The 17,986-nt window shown below is 45.7% G+C and overlaps 1 protein-coding gene across 1 annotated transcript in view; it reads left to right on the top strand.

Annotated features, from left to right (window-relative positions):
- The first annotated feature begins 5,781 nt into the window (after positions 1–5,781).
- RAI14 (retinoic acid induced 14) overlaps positions 5,782–17,986 on the top strand; it is a 144,501-nt gene continuing 132,296 nt past the window's right edge. The window contains exon 1 of the mRNA XM_086676776.1: positions 5,782–5,918. The gene's annotated coding sequence lies outside the window, so the exon portion shown is untranslated. The remainder of the gene's footprint in view (positions 5,919–17,986) is intronic.

The following is a 17,986-nucleotide window of genomic DNA, read 5'->3' on the forward strand; positions in this document are numbered from 1 at the left end:
AAAAGACCAATTTTGAAAACAAGAAATCTAGTTCGTGTAGTCTACTGAGGATTTTAAAGAGAAGAAACACAAATGGAAAAGTGAAAATGACTAACAGAAGTTAAATGACTACAAAGCCTTTGAAACACACAAGCAAGAAGCCATAACAGATGCAAAATAACTCATCAGCCAGAGTCGTACACAGGTTTATTATGGGTGCACTATTCGGATAAGGAAGGAGCATGAATTAAAATGTCTCACGGGCAGGGGTTGATCTCAATGAAGAAGACAAAAATTTCAGAGCTCAGGTTTAATGCCGTAACAGAAAACAAGTGCACTGGGCCAAGAAAAACAGTGGCTTGGTTGAGAACCACTCTGTCGAGAAATCCTTCTGGAGCACTGATTCCTGTAAGGCCCACTGCCAGAGCCACCCCACCCTCTTCACCCAATGTCATCTTTGCTTGCAGTGCTAAACCAAGAACCAGGTGCTCCAGGCATGGCTGCAACAGCCCATAAAGCCCAGCCCCACTTTATGATAATCTAGGGAGAGGGTATAAAATACCAACGCCTGGGCCCCACACCAGACCACTTTAATCAGTATCCTAGGGCATGGGGCCAAGGCAATTGGTGATCTTTAAAGGCAGGTGGTTCTAACAGGCTGCCAAGATTGTGACCCACCGTCGACGAAGGAGAAAAGGTACACATGTCATAGCTGTAGATTTACATCCCGTAACACTGCTTCTGCCTGGGGAGCTCTGTGAACACTTTTTCGCGTAGATTTCTGGCAACAAAGTAATTGCCTTCTCAATTTTCTCAAATTCCTCGTGATACCCTCCTCCACTACCTTACTGGGAGAACATTTTCTGTGATTTCTAACACGCACGGCAGACCCACCATCCTGGTAGCATGATGGCTATTTGGAGCATCTTAAAATGGAGAAAGGAGAGGCCACTAAGATTGAGCTTTCGGTGGCTGTTGCCTGTTGTAAGGTTAATCTCACCCGGGTTCCAGTCCTTTTATCCACCAGGCCTTTGCCAGAACTGGGAGAAGTCATAAAATCGATACAGAAGTGCTTTATAAGTCAGTGTGGCCTGAAGGCAATATGGGGTAGTGGTTAGGAGGACCTCTCTGGAGTCGGGTATCTCAAACTTTGATTTTTGCTGCTTCTATTTCTGGCTCTATGATTTGGGCAGTTTACCCGATCTGTTTGAAACTCAGTTTCTGCGTCTTGTAAAAATAGGATGATACCCCATCCAAGTTGCTGCATTAAGAAAAACTTTGCATCTATTAAATTCTCGATCTATATTAGGTCTTAAGATGACAGTATTATATAGCAGTCAAGAGTGAAGCCTCTAGAGCCAGATTGCCCTAATTTGAATCTCAACATTGCCACTAGCTGTGTGACTTTAGGCAAGTTACTTAATCCCTCTGTGCTCCAGTTCCCTCAAGTGCCAAAAGGGATAATAATGTCACTTATAGGGTTGATGTACCGGGAAGAGAGCTATCAACAGAGATTCCTTTTTACCTAAGAAACTTATCTCCATGAGAGGGCAACCTTGTTCTCAAAAAGTCTCCTCTCATCTTCCTGCTAGTGGTCTTCCTGTCTTTTGTGTCCTCAGTCCCCTACCCCTCTCCTTGGCTCATAGAAGCCTCATGTTGTCCGGCTGTCTTAGAATTTCATGTCTGTGTTGATTCTCTGGATGTCCAAAAATAAATGTGATTTTTCTTCTGTTAATCTGTCGCATGTCAATTTGATTCTTAGTCCAGCTAGAAGGACTTTGAAGAGCAGAGAGAATTCTTTCTCCCCAACATAAAGATTAAATGACCTAACGTTCGGGTGGCCTGCCATCTCAGTTTGCTCAGGACTGTTCCAATTTATACTTTTTGTCCTAGTAGCTTGGCTGGTTTAGAATTTGCCTGCCCCCTTTCATTCTCAAAAGTGTCAAAAGTGTCCCAGATTGAATAATTAAGTATATGGCCGCAGTGGTTATGTATATACCACTGAGCAAAAAGCCTCACATGGAGCGGTTGGTAAATGTGTCTTAGATGCTAATAATTAACCCCTGTGGCAGTTTTATCCAATAGAAATAAAATGTAAGCTACATAGTAATTTATAACTTTCTAGTTAACCACAGTTTAAAAAGAAAAAAGTGGGGTGCCCATGTGGCTCAGTGGGTTCAGCATCCAGCTCGTGGTTTCAGCTCAGGTCATGATCTCATGGTCGTGGGACTGAGCCCCAAGATGGGCTCTGCCCTGGGTGTGAAGCCTGCTTGGGATCCTCCTTCTCCCTCTGCCCCTCTCCCTCCTCTCTCTCTCTCTCTCAAAATAAAATAACCTTGAAAAAGTAAAATCTTAAGGGACACCTTAAGGGTGTCTCAGTTGGTTGAGCATCAGACTCTTGATTTCAGTTCAGGTCATAAAGCTGGGGTCATAGGATTGAGCCCCTTGTTGGGCTCCATGCTAAGCGTTGAGCCTGCTTGGGATTCTCTCTTTCGATATGTAATTAATATAAACATTATTAGTGAGATGGGACGCCTCGGTGGCTCAGTTGGTTAAGTGTCCAACTCTTGATTTTGGCTCAGGTCATGGTCTCATGGTTCATGAGTTCGAGCCCTATCTTGGGCTCTGAGCTGATGGCAAGAAACCTGTTTGGGATTCTCTCTCTCCCCCTCTCTCTGCCATCCCCCCCTCAAAATAAATAAATAAAACTTTTTTTTAAATGTTAAAAAATTATTAGTGAGATACTTTTCATTTTTTTTCTCATCCTACATCTTTGAAATCTGTTGTATATTTTGCATGCACAGCACAACATAATTTGGGCTAATGACATTTCAAGTGCTGAGTGTTTGTGGTCTACTTTATTGCTATGGTCTTACTGAAATATTAAGATGCTTTATTAAAGTTATCTTATTAATTCTCCCATGTCACAATTTCCTAGTCAGAAACATCCCTAAGAAAATACAAAAAAGTGGTTTTTCTATGAATATATAGGGTCTTTTCTGTAGATTCTCTCCCTCCAAACTTTTGATTGTGTTTTTGTTCCATTCTCTGGACTGGGGCCAATATCGCCACATTCCTGTAAATCATGCTGTTTCTAACTAGACCCAGAAGTGTAGTCAGATCCTAACCAAATGCCAAATGAAGCAAAGGGTTACTTTTTGGCTCTGCTGTGATGCCTATGTCTATTTCTCCTATTAGGGACAGTTTCTTGTTACCCCAACTAGTCTCAGCCTTGGTTTCCCAGACTTAAGACGTTCTTAATCCGGGGAGAAACAATACTGATAAGCAAGGGAGCAAGAAATAAGGAATGTGACATTTTTTAATCTCAAAAATGAAAATTTGACCCTACCAATCAATGAATTTCATGGATCCTGGATGGCAACCCTCTCAGGAGTCTGGAATCTTGTCGGTATGAGACTGACCTGCTAAAACAATTAGAGAATGATGCTTTGCCATAGAGTGTAACAACAAAATAGCTTGCGATGGCTCTTCAAATTAAGAGAATGGGCTCAGGATGTTAGATCTGAAAAGCTTCTCAGAGGCCATGTATTTCAGTGTTCTTTTTTTACTGATTTGGGAAGTGGGGCCAAGAGAGATTCAAACATTTGGTGAAGTTCAAATGGCAAGTTAGGAACATGGTCTCTGTTCTTATTACACTACAGTTACCTTGATTTAGCAGTAACACCCCTATTAAAATACAACATGTTGTTCTTCCCAATGAGGTTTTACCCACTTTTTATGCAGTTTAGATGATCATTTTATCCTTACTGCCTTCTCAAACCTTTTCACATGGGCCTGCTCTCCATTAAAGGGCGTATTCCATGTACCCTGAATGAGGTAGCATTTGTAAAAGGCCTGGGCAAAGAGCACACAAACCCCCACCAATGAGAAGATTCTGTTCCAAACCATACTTGACCATCAATTCCTCTGCAGATGGCAGAACTTCAGCTGTGGTCTGAATCAGGTGTTTGAATTTTCAGGGGCAGGAGGGATCTGGAAAAGGATCTTGGCGTATCAGCCTAACTATAAGAGTCCTTCCCTCCACAGCAACCCCACACCAGAGTTGGACTTGCTGATGGCTGAGGGTGAGGTTATACGCTAAGGAGAATAAGCATGCAAGCCACCCACAGGAGCCACAGAGCTGACATAGGCAGGCACACTCAGAGGTAAGTGGCTGGGATGCTGCATTGTGGAGTAAAAGAAAAATAATTGTTTAATGTTGTTCGATATTAACTCCTTCCACTTGTCAACTGTTCCTGCAGGATACATACACATGTTTGCTTTCCAAGGGGGCATGGTATATACCCTGTACCATATTCCAAAGCCCACCTTTTCAGCTGTCTCTGAAGGAGACTGATCTGCTAAAAGCAGAACAAAAAGCCCACAAGTGGCAGGGTCTGTCTCCCCCACTCTCCTACAGTACACCTGAAGTGTGAACCGTAATGAAAAACCGTATTGTAGAAATTGCCAGCACTAAACAAACAAAACGTTTGCCGGTTCACATTTCTCTTAGAGTGTCATTTTATTCACGAGGGGTAAAGGACAGGAAGAGGAGTGTGTGTCTTGCTTTAAACAGGCTATTCATCACTTTTCGAAAGAATCTCTGATGTATGATTTAGGAAGACCATGCTGCAGTTACTTCACAGTTCATAGTTGCTTCCTATGTGATAAGTTACCTGTTAAAGCTAAAGAAGGCTGTTCCCTTGGGGGGCGGGGAAGACAAATTCTAAAGTCTAGGCCATCAAGATACAGCCAAGACGTTAAAAACTGAACTATGCTGGGGTGAATTTCACTTCCGTTGGAATTAATCTTTTTTTTCTTGAAGTTCAAATGACTTACAGTGGATCGCACCAGAAAGGACTCGTGTCATTTATTCTAGAAGGCTTCCTGCCCCGCGTTAAGGAGGCAGAGTTAACCTGGGGAAGGGAGGGGCTATGGTGAATAAAGACTTTCTAAGCCGTAGCTGGTTAGCCAGACTAGGATGAATGGAAAAGCAGCCCCAAATTAATGAGTAGGTGGAGAGCCCTGAAATCCTTGGAATTACAGGAGGAGGCCATTAAGATTCAAACGCCGGTTTTAGCCGGCTGGAGAAGGGAGAGACGCTGCGGGGTGGGGCGGTAAGACCCTCCCTCGGAGCATCCCGGACACCGCTCTGAGGACGTCCCCCACTCATGCCTCTCCGTTCAGGCGGTAGATTTCTCCTAACTCCCGAGCAGAGCAACCCTTCACGCCTGTAGTTTTCTCTTGCCACCTGATGAGCGTTAGCAGTCACTCCAGCCAGTCCAGAGAATGAGCGGATTCTAGTTCCCTTTCTGTTCAGTAACTCTGGAAAATATACCCGATTGGACTGTGGTTAAGGTGGCGCTTGGATCGGTGACTTTTGGCACAGCCCCACGACCACAGACGACTTTGGAGGTTGGCCAGAAATGAATACTATTCGGGATCTCACGCGTCCCAAACCGGGGGTGCGAGCACGGGTGTTTCCCAGTAAGTTCAGGTGACGGTGATGCTGCTGGGACACGTCCGCGGTGAAGGGTCCACGATCCCGGGAAAACGAAAAGTCCGCAGGGAACGCCCGCAGCACCCCCCGCGGGTCCCGGCCGCAGCGCGGCGCCGGGTCACCTGACTCGCGGAATTTGGGGCCAAGCGGGGTGGAAGGGGAGGGGAGAGGCGAGCACCTCCCTTCTCGCTCCCGCTGGATCCAGGTCGGCGGGGGCCGGCGCCGGGCGGCCACGTGGTGGTGCTGCCGCTGCCCCAGCCCCGCCGGCCCAGCCCGGGAGCCGTGGCGCCCACTGACCCCCGCAGCGGGGGAGGAGGAGGGACCGAGGCGCAGGAAGCAGAGCAGGAAGCGAGCCCGGCGGCCGCGTTTTCCTGGGGAAGCGGCGGGCCGAGTGGCGCAGCCAGCGCGGCCCGGGAGCTGCCGCCGCCGCCTGGATGGGGTGAGTGCGCGGCGCCGCGAGTCGGGAGGCTCTTCCCGGAGCGGGGAGCCGGCTCGCGGCCCCGCCTTTGTTTCTGGGGCTCCGGCGAGGGACGGCGCGCCCGGTGGAGAGGCTTAGCGGGGTGGCAGCGAGGGTCCCGCCACCACTCCCTTGTCTGCCGCCGGCCGCCCGCTGTCTGCAGAGGGAGAGGAGGATGTGGGGATCCGAGTGAGCGGGGGGACCGGGCCAAGTTGGGAGCGGGCTTTGCTGCTGCCTGCCCCCCACCGCCCCTCGCAGGCCGGCATCGGCGAGGCGCGGGGCTGGGCGGGCAGAGGGAGCGCGGGCGAGAATGAATGGCCAGCCCTGCAGGGCGTCCTGGGGGGAGCGGCGAGTCGGCACCCTGTCCCACCTGCCTGGCGGCCCGGAGCCCCCACCCTCCCCCACCCCCCGGGTCCTAGCTTCTGGGCTCGACCCGCCTCGGTTCTGAACTGGAGCTCGGTTCTGAACCGGCGCTGAACTTGGAGGAGCTGGGTGGGAGGAAGGTGCAAGAGGGAGATTCTGGATGGCTCCGGCGACCGAGGCTCCGCTATTGTTCCTTTTCTGACTCTAGGGAGCCCTTTGGCTGGCCCAGGGGTGCAGGCGAAGCTACACCGGGCCTGCTAGAGCCCCTCGCTCCTCGTGTCCTTTTCCCCGCCTCAGCTTCTAGGAGGGCCGGGAGGCGGGATGCTGGAGTTCGGGCGCACACGGGGCGGCAGCTGGGACTTCGGGCGAGAGGCGCTCGCCCGCCATCTGTCCCCACCTCTGCCCAGGTGGGTGGGTACCCACTCTAACCTGCCTTCCCATGGCTGCGGGCTTGAGCAGGTTTGTGTCCGCGCTTAAGTTTCTGCAGTTTTTAGGGTTCGTCTGCTGCCTTCTGGTTCACGCTCTCCTTTTCGTGTGGACCTCTCCCCTTTTGTGGGGTGGGGGTGGGGTCCCGGAGCCCGGGGAGGCAGCAGACTGAATGGATGGAGCCCAGTGTGAAGTGGAGAAGTTATAAGTGACCTCCCAGGGGCTGGGGCCTGGGCTGTCTGTCCAGGCTTGCGCTTCTCCAGGGAACCCAGTCGGCGCAACTTTATTTCCAATGGTCCGGGCATATCTGGGGGCTCAAGGCCGCCCACCAAGACCAGCAGCTTCCCGTGGCCGCAGGTTCCCAGGTGATTTGGCAGGGTCTCGGCTCTCCTTCCTCGAGAGGAGAATGCTAAGCTGGCTGGGATGCGGACGTTGTCAGTTCTCTGGAGAATGTGATCTCAAGACTGTAAGGGCCTGGCAGGGGGAGGAACTGGTCTGTCCATCAGTAGGACTCAGCAGATGCTGCTCTCAGGGCCTCACCTTGTGGTTTGCACAAAGTTGGAGAAGGGCAAGTGCATCACAGGGAGGATTTTGGTTGCCCTGGCCCCCACCTGTTCACAGGTGTGGCTGGGAGTTTTATTACTGGTGGATGTCATCTGATCATCTTTTCTTAACGATGCCTAACCAGTGTCATTTTTTTCCTCCATGGCCTTTTGTAAGATAGTAGACTTTAATGTGAGAAAACTTATCCAGTTCTTATAATTTTCAACCAATGTTTGCATAACAGTTGCATTGGGAAAGGTGGTCCTGTGCTGGGAGATCCCAGGTTTTTTCCTCTCCATTCTTTGAGATGCTTCATTAACTCATTCATTCATTAATTTATTAATGAATTTATTAATGAATTAATTAAATTAATTAATGAAATTAATGAATTTATTAATGAATAAGTCTATCACCTTAGACTTGTTTTATGACTCTTTTTTTGGGGGGTTGGTGATGGTGGTTGTAACCCTGTTGTGAAAAATCTTATTGCTATTTGTGAAATTGAATAGAAAGAGTGGGTGCTGGGCCATGGAGACTAAATAGGGGCATGATTGTGCCCCTGACGTTGAAGCACTGTCTCCAGGCCACCGCTTCCCAAATCCTCTTTGAGGCAGGCACACTTAGTGTCACTGACATCTTAAAGGTGAAGAAACTGAGGTTTGGAGGTTAAGGAAACTTGGCTTGTAGTTAATGGAATATGATGGAGGAGCTTTGTCTCTCTTCTTTTTTCCTTTCAATATAAAACTAAGTAGGAAATATTTCACACATAAAAAATGGCCACTACTTATGTTTAAAAGTTGCTAATATGTCCATTATTTGTTTCATATCGCCGCCAATAAAACTGCAACTGAAGTGTTTTATCCACTCTTCCTCCACTTCCTCCGTCTTCGGGTGACCACTAAAGTGAAGTTAGATTCGTAGTTTCCAAGCACGTTTTGGTATTTCTGTATATTATATGTCCATAAGCAATATCTGTGAGCTTGTGTATTTAATATTTTACATAAATGGCATAAGTCTATGTACACACCCCTTGCATTTTTAAATGTCATTATGTGTTGAGGTCCATGTAACTCTTATTGAGCTGCTACAGAGAATTCCAGCATAGAAATAAATGGTAGTACACTAATCCCTTGCAAAGAGAAAATTAGAATGTTTACAATTTTTCACCGTTACACTTTTTCTACTAAGGGCAGTTGATCTGTTTCCATTTTTTTTTTTTTTTTTTTTTTTTTTTTTTTTTTTTTTAAGTATAACGAACAGTGCTATTATAAGCTATTAGAGACCGGTTTCTGTTCTACACCTATCCCATGAATTGCTGGGAGATCGGGTCTAGGTAATGCTGCATTTATTATTTCATTCCTCACCAAAAATTTAGGGTGTACATAGGGTCTCTCTTATCTGTTGAGTGAAAAAAAGTGAATTTGATCTATTTTCAGCTCTAAGATTCTTAGTTGGATTATTTTGTTTTTTATAATTTCATTTTTTTGAGGAGGAACAGAGCCTCTTAATTATAAAGTTGAAGTCTGAGACAGACTGTGGTGCTGAGTTTGGGATACTTGTTCCAAAGGCTTTTCTCAGGCGTCACCAGTGGTGTAACCTTGGATTACCCACTCAAGCTTCTCTTCCTCATTTCTTCAAGCTTGGTAAGATTAAGTAGTTTTAGCAAGCATTTGCAAAGGCATGTTCTTGCTCTAAGAGTTTATGAAAATGTGTTGACATTTTGCCCCAAATTGTAACCCCTTAATCTGGAAGCAATTTAAGGCATTTAAACACTTGGGCTTCCTCATTATCCCTCCAAATTGCCAGGCACATTCCTGCCTCAGCGCTCGCATTTGCTGTCCCACTGTCTAGACCACCCTTCTAGATCCTCTCCGTGGCTGTGCCCTTCAGTACCCCAGGTCTTCACTCAGGTGTGTGTCACATCAGCTCCCAGCATGCCCTGCCCCTCTTCTGTCTTTTTTTTTTTTTCTCCATGGCTCTTAACACCTAGCTTGCCATATATTTTGGTACATATTCGTCTCATTAGGAGAACACAAGCTCTGCAAAGGCACAGATCTTGTGTCTTTTGTTGCTGCTGTATCCTTAGTGCCTAGAGCAGTGTTGACAAATAGTAGGTACTCAAATGTTTGGATGAATGGATATAATGCTCTTTGTAGGTTTTTCTACTTAGAATTTCTCTTTTAGTACATTGTGGATATCCTTAATGGTGCTGGTGGTTCCACAGCTGTAACTGAGTCCCCCAAGATGTCCTAAGATAAAAAAAATATATACATCTTAGAAACAAAGTACTCTATTTAAATCTGTGTGATTTATCCTACAGAGTACTTGTCTTCCTATTTTTTTCTGCCAACATTTGCCTAAACCTGAATTCAGATGAAAACGTAAGTAACATTTGGAAGCACACCCATCTTTGCTTTTCTTGATAACTTAGCTTTCCAACATTTTAAATGTGGAAGAGTGACTCTCCTATCCACACAGCATCTGTACAGACAGCCCAGGAATGGTCTCAATGCCAACTACACTGAATTTCCAAGAATAGAAGGTGTGTTTCTCTGAATTGTTTGCGGAGGGTATACTCATCATCGCTAACTACATTCATGGTGAATTTTTGTTGGGGGGGAGGGAGATGACCTTAATCTGAAGATCCAAAAGCAACCAATATATAGTAGGGTACCTAGAAATACTTTTAAAATTGTCACATCATTAAATCCTTAATTTTATTAAAAACATTCACTGTTCTAGTGTCGTGCTTTATTTTGCTAGAAGCCAACTGAATTTTCTCTACCTTGCATGATGAATATAGGAGTTGACAAAACAAAACTAAATATATCAAAGGCCTCTTGGGTGTATTTTAAGTGGGTGATAGAGAAAAGGAGTCTAGGGTTGTTTTTTTTCCTGTTAACTATATGGGTATATGATACTGATGGTATCCTTTACAAAAAAATAACTAGTGTATCGAAGTACAACCATTGTATCCTCTGTAATAAAATGATACTGGAAGAAATCAGTTTATTATGGACCCAGATAGGGTTACACTTCAAGCTGAAAACTGTAAGCATACAATAATTTGATGAGTCTCAAGATGCTACATGATTTAGAAATTTCTTCCTTTTGGGTTACTACCCATGAGCTGAAAAGTGTAGGTGGTTTAATGAAGGAGAAGGGTTGTGTTTTTGTTTTAATTTTTTGTAGTGTTTATTTTTGAGAGAGAGCCAGAGCATGAGCAGAGGAGGGGCAGAGAGATGGAGACAGAATCTGAAGCAGGCTCCAGGCTCTGAGCTGTCAGCACAGAACCCGACGCGGGGCTTGAACTCCCGAACCAGGAGATCATGACCTGAGCCAAAGTCTCTTAACCAACTGAGCCACCTAGGCGCCCCACAAGAGGATTGTTAATCAACCATCAGTTTCCCAACTCCAGCCATCTACAGTGAACAAAAAACTAGTCTTCAACATCAGACTCACTGATCGGTATCAGTAAATTTAGTATTTTAATAAGTAACTTTATAGACTTAACCATGTATTTTAAAACAAACTCTATTTGAATGAAGAAGTCTGCCTCATTCTTCAGTTTTATATTCCATGTGTCCAGTAGCATATCTGTCACATAGTAGGTGATTAACATTTACTGAATTACACACACACGCGCGCACACACACACACACACACATGCACAGGTGTGCATAAAGCCTTTCATGGAGGTCATCAGATATTTAGCTGTCCTAGTCTAGAATTTAATAATCAAAAGGTAGGGAAGAGGAGTGGAGATAGCAAAATGCAGGTTGAGGTTCAGAAGATGCAGGTCTCCTTTCTCCCCACACAAAGTCATTTTACCTCTCTAAGCCTTTGTTTTCTCCCCTGTGTTCAAGAAACATGTCCACCGTTCAGAAAAGTCTGTGCATTGTGTTTTGACTGCTATTCTAGTGGGTTATGTGTGGTGGGTCACCTCCTCTAACCTCACCTGCTGTCTAGTCCAATTTCTTCTGTAGTGAATGGTGCTCACTGGATATACATTGGTTTGCTATGTAAATACCATGACCATTCGTCACCACAGAATCTGCTTGTGAGAAAAGTTGGTTGTAGTCTAAGAAGTTTACTTGTACAGTGGGAGAAAACATAGACTATTTTTATTTTCTCCTTAGATTGATATTTGCTGAACACCAAAGTTTATTATCAGGTAAGCTAACATAAGCAATTCATCCTCTACTTATCAATTTTCCCTCACAATCATTATATTTTTTTATACCGCAACTCAACTTTTCTTATCCCTGTTAGGCATGGCGATTTGTAACAACAAAATTGGTCTTCTCTTTGCTTTTTTCTTTATGATTTCTAGATGAGTTTGGTTTGCTAAATCTGGAATTTTTTTTTTATAATAATGTCCTTTAAGTTTATTTATTTTGAAAGATTGTGTGGGGGAGAGGCGGAGAGGGAGAGAGAGAATCCCAAGCAGGCTCAGTGTGCATGTGGAGTCCGATGCGGGGCTTGAACTCAGGAACTGTGAGTCATGACTCGAGCTGAAATCAAGAGTGTGATGCTTAACTGACTGAGCTGCTGACATGCCCCTGTTTTTTTCTTCTCAAAGTGTAAATGACTACAAAACAGCCACAGCAGCATCTATGAGACTGTTCACTACATCTGTCCAGTTCTTTTGTTGGTGGCAGTGATGGAAAGTCAGCCAGAAAAAGGAACTCTGGCAGAGTGTGCTGGTAATGAATGTAAGGCTGAACAGCTTCCCTTTGCTCTAGGGCGGCACAGAGGAAAATGTTTTCCTCCAAGAGGAGTCCACTTTGCAAACGAGAAAAGGCCACTTAGCAGTGATATCTAAATGTTCTGTACACATTTGCAAATCTGATACAGCTTTTGGACCATTTTTCCTAGGGAGAGTTTCACCTATATACAGGGATGTTGTACATTCATAATCTTTGTCGGTCTCAAGAGCATGGAACTCCCTGCATTAAGTACATTTATGAACCTCTTTGGACTCCCCAGATTAAGAGCCCAAGATCTAAGGGCCCCCGGGTGGCTCAGTTGGTTAAGCATCCGACTTTGGCTCAGGTTGTGATCTCGTGGTTGTGGGTTCAAGCCCCACGTTGGGCTCTGAGCTGACCAGGCAGAGCCTGCTTGGGATTCTCTCTCTCTTCCTCTCTCTCTTCCTCTCTCTCTTCCTCTCTCTCTTCCTCTCTCTCTTCCTCTCTCTCTTCCTCTCTCTCTTCCTCTCTCTCTTCCTCTCTCTCTTCCTCTCTCTCTTCCTCTCTCTCTTCCTCTCTCTCTCTGCTCCTCCCCCACTTGTGCTCTCTCCTCTTTCTCTCAAAATAAACTTAAAAAAAAAAAGCAAAAATCTCAAGATCTGTTGAAAGCACCTAGAAAACCACTATCGAATTTGTGCTGTTTACCTTTAACAGCTACCTCTTAGGGATCAAGAGTATAATTACAAGGGTTTATTTTCTATCATGTGCCACTATCCCCAGACCTGATAACCTGTCATACGTGAGTGGAAAGAATTACACCTTCAGTCGGAAAACCAGTCACTGGTTGCTATGCCGACCAGTTGACATGCCACTGACCATTTTTAGGAACTGTTTGGACTGGATGCAATAAAATGCTATTCAGAAGTAATGAGTGGATCAGTAGTCTGACTATATCACAGAGCTCTGATGAATTCTAAGGAGGGTCTTGAGTTTCTCACCCCAAGGACCACCTATTTCTTGGTCTAGTGTTGGGTCTGGATGGTCTTCTGCTTTCCGGGGACAGCACCTCCCTCCCTTGCTGTGGCAGTATGGAACTAAGATGTCCCTGGGCCACACCTAATGCTACTCCCCAGCTCACGGGATAAATCTTTGCTCAGTCCAGTGGAGGAAATGTTCCCAACACACTGTCTGTCTGCTCATCTTGGCCTCCCAGCCTGATGGGGCTTCCTCCAGAAAACCTGAGGAAGACAGGGAGCTGACCCTCAGCTGGCTGCCTGTGCTCCCAGAGAGTCGTCCTTCTGTGGGAGGTAGCAGACACTGGAGCAGATACTGCCATTGTTAGCCCCATGCAGGGAGCTTATTCTGTCACTGTTCACCTTAGGTGACATCATCGGTCTCTTTAGTCAAAATCGGGCCAAAGGGGATAACATACCTGCCTGTTACAGGGCAAGCGATGCAGCCTCTATGAGTCAGTTTAATTGAATTGAGCTCCTTCGGTGCACCAGGCACTGTGCTCCTGGCTGTCGGCTTTTGGAGGTCCAGGCTGGTCTTCCTCATTGTCACATGGACTGTGAGCAGTCCATGTTGATAGAATCACTGAGTGTTAGAAGATTCGTACGTGAAGGATGATACCTGCCTTCAAGGGGCTTACAGTTTTAACCAGGTTAACCCATTTGCAGTCCACTATAGTACAGGGCAGACTATGGTTGGGATAAAGTGGTGGGAGAACTCCTTTCACAGCTGGATTGGGGCCTGGGGAAGTGAAATGACCCCTTAGAAGGTGGCACATTAAGAGGCAGAGCCAGATGAACCTCCATTCTGGCTGCTCGTAGCACAGGGCTTCTAAATGTTGTACTTTTTTTTTTTTAATTTTTTTTTAACGTTTATTTATTTTTGAGACAGAGAGAGACACAGCATGAACGGGGGAGAGAGAGAGAGGGAGACACAGAATCGGAAGCAGGCTCCAGGCTCTGAGCCATCAGCCCAGAGCCCGACGCGGGGCTCGAACTCACGGACTGCGAGATCGTGACCTGAGCTGAAGTCGGACGCTTAACCGACTGAGCCACCCAGGCGCCCCCTAAATGTTGTACTTTTGTCTCTGTGATGTAGACTGTGACCTTAGGAGTCCTATATGTAGCTAATTACTTGATGCCCATGAAGAAGACTGGTGTAGACTTGGACAAGCTGGGTTGGATTCCGGTGGGAATCCCGGGAGGCAGATGGCATTGAGCAGGGACATGAAGGTCAGAAGGTACCAGAACCCAGTCCCTTAGCATACTGCTGAGCAAGAATCACATGAACAAATATTTGTCAAGCTTTTCCAGTGAGTTAACTTCTGTGCTGAGTCTCTTAATTGGACAAGACTGCTCATTTAACTTGACCATCTCCTCCTATGAAAGTTGACATGTTGGCGATTGATCATTTTTCAAAAATGGAGAGCACTAACTTGCCCTGGATGATTATGACCGGTAGTCACTTCACTGCTTGGCGTGGTCTCTTCCCGGCTGCCCAGAGGATGTGGGAACTTGTGAGCCAAACTTTATGGACGGTGGGTTGCCTTTTCCTTCCGTAGAAGGCAGCCAAAATTAAAATGCAAGCTAGGGCCTGGGCATAAACATATGCTGGGGCCCTAGGAAGCATCGAAGGGGCCCTGAGGTCCTGGGTCAGCCTCGTCAGGAGATCCTCACGCAGGGCTGGGTGGTGGTGAGCAGCCATTCTCTCCAGTTGAATCTTCTTTCAGGGCCACCCAATCCACATTTACGATGGGGGCAATGCTTCGAATGCTCTCAGAACCTTCTTGATCTTTGTATTTGTGGACTTAGATTGGAGAAGGGCGTGTGGGGAAGAGGTGAAGCTATATTCTGTGTCTCTCCTGATTAAACAAAAGTTTCACATTTCCTTCCAGTGAGCTTTTTGTAAGTTGGGAAAAACTATTTAAAATATAGGCAGAGAAACTATGATCAATCCTGTATACCGTTCAGGATTTCCTAGGAGATCTTTTAAGAAGAAACTCCTTTCTGCCACTAACCTTATGTATACCCCCATTCAGCAATCTTGACCAAATCCTCTAATTAGTTTCTTTCTGTGTTATACCACTTTATGCCATGTTTCGAGTGCCGTTTGTTTACTTTCTCTATTATTTTCCTCCAGAGCCTCCGAAAGCCAGAAAGAGATTTCCTCAAAATGACTCCTCTCCTTGCCTGTCTCGGGGCCAATCTGTTGATGGCTGTGTTGCTGTTAGTGTCTTGTTTGGCAACAAGCTTGCTTTCTTCCTCTTCTTTAAAACCGCTCCTTGGGGCGCCTGGGTGGCGCAGTCGGTTAAGCTTCCGACTTCAGCCAGGTCACGATCTCGCGGTCCGTGAGTTCGAGCCCCGCGTCGGGCTCTGGGCTGATGGCTCAGAGCCTGGAGCCTGTTTCCGATTCTGTGTCTCCCTCTCTCTCTGCCCCTCCCCCATTCATGCTCTGTCTCTCTCTGTCCCAAAAATAAATAAACGTTGAAAAAAAAAAAATTAAAACCGCTCCTGATTATTTTAAGTGCATACCCCTTGGAACAAAGCGCATTTTATTCTCACTACCTGGCAAGCGGGTGTTTATATCCAAGGTGGCAAGGGAAAACAGAAAGAGTGGCTCACCCTATCCTGGTGATATCTGCTTCAGGCTCGGGTGGCCGCCTGCCAGGGGTTGCGGGTGCTTCAAATAACAAATAACACCTGTACTCTCTGCCCCATTCCTGTCTGGTCGGGCGATGTGTTTTAGGATTCCACTTTTTTTTTTTAATTTTTTTTTTAACGTTTTATTTATTTTTGAGACAGAGACAGAGCATGTGCAGGGGAGGGTCGGAGAGAGAGGGAGACACAGAATCCGAAACAGGCTCCAGGCTCTGAGCTGTCAGCCCAGAGCCCGATGTGGGGCTCGAACTCACAGACCGCGAGATCATGACCCGAGCCGAAGTCGGACGCCCAACCGACTGAGCCACCCAGGCGCCCCTAGGATTCCACTTTGATTATACTCTTGGTGCTTTTAATTCTGAAGAATTGTAATATTTCATTTTTTATACCTTGGCAAGAGCTGTTACACAGGATATTAGAATAATTTCTTAAGGAGCAGAAATGCTGTAATCACAAGGACGCGTCTAAGTATCTAGAAGTTCTGCTTTTTCAAATTGTTACCAAAACGTGGAAACCTCCACCCAAATCTGTAGTTTCCCAGCTCAGTGGAGTATAAAGATAGCCACATCACTGGTCTGTAATCGTCTTTACATTTTCACTGTTACTGACTTGGTATCTTTAGCAAAGCTATATGGAAAAGGGATTTTTGGTGAGTTCCTTAAATTTTCTTGTCACACATATGCTCTGCAAATGAAGAAGACAAAGAAGTAAAAATGCTACCCTCCCTTGGAATGAGGCAGGGGTGTGTGAGTGAGGGCAAACAGCCAGAAGAATGCCTTTTTCAAGTTGCTCCACTCAGACTTCTTAGAAGGAGCTCCGTATGTGGCAGCAGCAGATCTGAGCACTGTTCCATCTTTAGAGGCAACTATTTTTTTTTTTTTAAGTAGTAAAAAGGTTGGTCTGTTGGCCAGACTTTGTTGTTGTTGTTGTTTGACAATTATTATTAGTGCTGCATTTCATATGCAGCCCAGTGACCTGCTTTGGGCCTGGAAGCTGAGTTTAAATCCAACTTCCTTCATTTATAAACTGTGCCACTTTGGCAAAATCAACTTTCTGGATGGCAGTTTCCTAATCTGATGACAGCATCTAATTCCAAAGTGGTAAAAGCATTAAATGAGAAAATACTCATTTATAATTAGTCAAAAAACATTTTTTTGCAAAGTAAAATAAAATTTTACAAGGTAATCATTTTAAGTAAATGACCACTATTGTGGCTGTTACTGTAATTGCTAATGTTAATCATGTTCTTTATCAACCTACCTTTAATTTGTTTTTAAATGTTTGTTTATTTTTGAGAGAGAGACAAGCGTGGGGGGCGGGTGGGCAGAGAGAGAGAGAGAGAGAGAGAGAGAGAGAGAGACAGAATTGGAAGCAACCTCCAGGCTCTGAGCTGTCAACACAGAGCCAGATGCTGGGCTCGAACTCCTGAACTGTGAGATCATGACCTGAGCCGAAGTCAGACGCTTAACCAGCTGAGCCATCCAGGTGCCCCTTTATCACCTACCCTGAAAGAAGTGCTGGTAGACTGGCCATTATGGTTCTACCTGCCGCTGTTCTAACAAATTGCATCAACAAGTTCCTCAAGTTCCACAAGACAACTCGTGCTGTTTCGGTCCTAATCCAGGCACAGAACCTGGATTGCGGTGAAAGTGAAGTCAGTGGCACTTAGAACAAACTGATGAGGAAGTGAAATTCCCTATGGAAGGCTTTGGAAAATCGTCCAGCTGTTGCTAGACAAAAATCTATGTTCTGAACTGCATGGAACAGAGTACCAGTTGTGTGTGCAGAGGTCCGGCAGTCTGGAGTGAAGTGAAGCAGTTGGACCATCTTTCTTTCTCCTGCATGTGACAGAGTGAATCTTTTAATGTACAGCATTCTTTTTTTTTTTTTTTTTTTTTTTTTAATTTTTTTTTTCAACGTTTATTTATTTTGGGGACAGAGAGAGACAGAGCATGAACGGGGGAGGGGCAGAGAGAGAGGGAGACACAGAATCGGAAACAGGCTCCAGGCTCTGAGCCATCAGCCCAGAGCCTGACGCGGGGCTCGAACTCACGGACCGCGAGATCGTGACCTGGCTAAAGTCGGACGCTTAACCGACTGCGCCACCCAGGCGCCCCTTAATGTACAGCATTCTTTATCATGAACTTGGAGTATTGGCCAGACCTGAGTTGTAAGAGTTTATGGTATTAAGTGCACCTTAAACGTGACATGGTAACATAGACATTTTCTGCTTAATTTTCTGCCTGCCTTAGTAGTAGTAATAAGGTGCTGCTGTCACTGAGTGGATGTGCCATCGCAGTCTTTTGAAGGGAAAATCTTCAGTCCTCGCTACCCAACAGAAACATAAGCGAGCCACAAATAC

This window comes from Puma concolor, chromosome A1 (genome assembly GCF_028749965.1).
Source record: "Puma concolor isolate L17-30 chromosome A1, mPumCon1.1.hap2, whole genome shotgun sequence".
Lineage (NCBI taxonomy): Eukaryota > Metazoa > Chordata > Mammalia > Carnivora > Felidae > Puma > Puma concolor.